At 39.7% G+C, this 3,803-nt stretch overlaps 1 pseudogene; it reads right to left on the bottom strand.

Moving 5' to 3' along the window:
- Positions 1 to 1,451: 1,451 nt before the first annotated feature.
- The window catches only part of LOC107577598 (G-protein coupled receptor 20-like), a 7,749-nt pseudogene continuing 5,397 nt past the window's right edge, over positions 1,452 to 3,803 (bottom strand).

The raw sequence follows: 3,803 nt of genomic DNA, 5'->3' as shown, positions 1-3,803 counted from the left end.
ACCTTCTGAAGGCGGCTATGATGGAGCTCAGATCATGACATGAACGGTATCCTGTTTGTTATTGGAAGTACGCCTGGAAACCAAATATTAAACTCAGTCATTTTCAGTTAACAGCGCGATATGTTAATGTTAGACATAAAAGTTAAACTCGCTGGCTAAAATACATTTAAATAACGTTACCAAATCACCACACACAACCCCGTTCCCTATGCTTTTTACCTGGATTCAAAGAATTGCCAGATCATCAGACTGTTGCATGCAGTCATGTTCCCTGAGGATGTGTGTAACGTTAGTATTTTGGATACTCCTCATCATACACACGATAATCATATTTGCAGCTGTATCGCTTGGAAGGGTGAAGTGATGACTGCGAATATGAGCGAGCAAGTTGCAATTATGCATTTGGGATTTTGCAGAACTTTATATGAATCATCAGTCTGATTAATGCTTATACAGTCTGCTAGCACGGACTGCTAGTTAACTTGCTTCTACAGTAAATTTAGCTGCTACCTTCAGTTCCCGAGCACGACGAGCGGTCCGATTAATAAAAGACATCTTCATTTATGGATAAAGAAAGAATCTGAGCATCCTCAAGTAAATGAAGAAAAATGTTAAGAGAGCTAAATGTACCTGGATGTGCTGCATCTATTGTCTGCTCGAGGTTGCCAGTCGTTACGCTCTGCAAATCCCCCTCATCAGCAGTGATGCAACGTCGCTCTGTCAAAATCTGTGAACTAACCTAGAAGCCACGAAGACTTAATCAATACTTATTTATTGATTCCGATTTAACCATGTCATAAAGACGTAACTGATGTCTCTTAAAGTGATATTTGATTATAAAATACTATGTAACAAAATAATAGGACAGTTTGATAACATCATTTGACAGATTAGATGATATCATACATCCTTAGATGCTTCTCCTTCAGTCATTTTGAATTGCTTAAGAAACTCTATTCAAACATTTATTTATAGATCATTTTATCCTGTGTTTCTTCTGGACTTCCTCTTGAGTTGAAAAAGGTCTGCGGTTAACGCGGTTTTATTTACTCATCAAAATCAATGATTAGGCCTATATTTGGCCTAAAACTTAAACATTATATGCTTTTGCTGTGTACACAACAAAAATTTGAAATTGTAATAATATTACTGTTTTTACTTGGTGAGCATAAGAGACTTCTTTCAAAAACATTAACAAATCTTAGCAACCCCAAACTTTTAAATGGTAGTGTACAACTAATTTTATTCTAATTGTTGGTAGAAAAAAAGATACTACAATATACAATAAGACAGTATATTCCAGATAATGTTTTACTAATTTGTTTTGGCTTCAGTAGCCTACAGTAACAATATAATAGGCAATAAGAAATATTTAGTTTCTTCATACTCACACTACATACAGATGTATACATGCCCTCTCTAAGAGGGCATCATTTTCGAGGTCTTTTTGGCATCAACATTTTTTTGAAAACCCCTGCTCTAAAGCACTGCATGTTTAAAAACGCTGTGACATATTATGGTGGCATTGTTGCAGTCGTCGCAGGTACAAACATAACAGTGTCACATTTGAAATGAAATAGTAGCTCATAAAATCTCTACATCAAGGTATGTACGGTATAGCGAAACACAGTCACAAATGTTCATCTATGCCACTGGATTTGCGTTAGTGTGGCATGGTAATGGCAACCATCTGAATACTCTACATGGCACATGTGGGCTCCTTCAAGTGGGTCGGCTTCCCTGCTGTTCGGGGCTCATGTTTATCCTTATACTATTGGCTATAGGAATCACTGTGCATGCCTTCGAGCTCTTCTGCATGCTGATAATGTCTCCACTCATCTGCTCTCTTTCCCTCTTCCTGAAAAATCTCTTCATGGTAGACTGAAAGTTAGTGGTGATGAAACAGTAGACCACAGGATCCAAGCAGCTGTTCAGGCTGCTGAGGGTGACGGTCACATGGTACACAATCACATAATGAGGCAAATCAGGATGGAAGTTAAACAGAACTTGACGGATGTGAAACGGTGTGAAGCAGATGGTTAAGATCAGCTTTCATGCGTCGGTCGCGGCTCTGCTGCATGAGACCCGGGCTGGAAAGGACGCACATGATTCGAACAGTAAATGCTACGATGATCACCATTGGCAGGAAGAACTCAAAAACGGTCAGGGTGAAGAGTTTGGAAAGGCAGCAGCCTGAATGCTTGAAGGCTGTCATGAGCAGCGAGAAGGTCACGATGATGGCGAACAGCCAAATGCAGACGCACACTGCTTTGGCCACACCGGGGATCCTCCACTTCTGTGAGGCCTCCGCCTGAATGATGGCCAGGTAGCGATCCACGCAGATGCTGGTGAGGAAGAGGATGCTAAAGTACATGTTGACAAAGTAGCTGAATATGTGCATGTAGGAACAGATGAGGCATTTCCCCCCACTGTAGTACAATATGATACGAGTGGGCAGCGAGAGGTTGACCAACAGGTCTGTCACCACCAGGTTAATGGTGTAGATGACTGACGTGGTCTTCGGCTTGGTCCTGAAGCAGAAGACATACAAAGCCAGACTGTTAAGGGTCATCCCTACCATAAAGATAAGGGTGTTGATGACCACCAGAGCTATCCACAGGCTGTAAAAGTCATCATACAGACCCTCATCCAAGTGGGCCAGTCTGTGTAAATAAGGTTCACGGTATGGTGGAGAAGTATTGGTTGTTAGGGAAGGAATTGATGTTGATGTGAGGTTCACATTCAATGAACCCTCCGTAAGGGTCATCTCTGTGGTTCGAGGGCTGGATCTGCACGAAAACCAAAGAGAAACAAAAATGTGCAATTACACAAGATTAACTGTTTTTTGAAGCTATTTATTTGTACACTCAAAAAATATTTTGATTTCATATAAAATTTCTATCCATTTGGATTGCATTGTTTTAACAGACTATTAAACTTAAAGGGGTCATATGATGCTATTTTAAAGATCATTATTTTGTATATTTGACATGCTTTAATGTTCAAAAAACACATTATTTTATTATTATTGTAGGTCCTCTATGCCCCGCCTCTCTCAAACACGTCGTTTTCAACAAAGCCCCCTCCTTTGACAAGCACAGTCTGCTCTGATTGGCCAGCTGATCCAGTGCATTGTGATTGGACGAACACCACAAGCACGCGTCGGAAATGTAACGCCCCTTACCATAATCGCGAGCGTCAGCTTTCAAAGTAAATATCAAGACAGTTAATAATGTTGTTACACTGTAAAAAGTAAACACTGAATCTAGTTAAGAAAAGCGAGCACACATAACTGATTTTTACAAATTTGTTGAATTTACTTAATTACACTGTGTTATGTGAACTTTCAGGTGGATGCAATAGTTAAACTAAACAACTTTAGTAAACAGTATTTAAGAGCATCTAGTTTGTTGGATTAAATCCCACTATGTGCCCTAATAACGCTAGACCAGTAGGTGGCGGAAGTGCACCAATAGGTGGTTGGTTTAAACAAAACATCACCAGAAGAAGACAAGGAACTGAACTTCAGAGTCAGATCGTGTTTGAAATGTGGCCGCAAGATTAGGTACGTTTTTGGTGATCTACTTATAAACTATATTGTCACAGTGTGTGCTATCGTTTTTGAGGAAAAGAAAAGGCAGATTTTATTAGTTTTTACTGACGAGCATTACTGTAACCGTCAGTTAGCGTACTAGCTAGCCAGTGGCTTACAAGCATCGATCTTCCTCTTTACTGTTAGTTATAACATGAAATAAACGTTGAGTAAGCATCATAAAGTATGTTGAGCGATACAGTACAACTTA

This window comes from Sinocyclocheilus grahami, unplaced genomic scaffold (genome assembly GCF_001515645.1).
Source record: "Sinocyclocheilus grahami isolate Dianchi unplaced genomic scaffold, SAMN03320097.WGS_v1.1 scaffold6534.1, whole genome shotgun sequence".
Lineage (NCBI taxonomy): Eukaryota > Metazoa > Chordata > Actinopteri > Cypriniformes > Cyprinidae > Sinocyclocheilus > Sinocyclocheilus grahami.
Note: the sequence above shows the minus strand (reverse complement) of the source record. Positions and strands in the feature narration are given on the sequence as shown.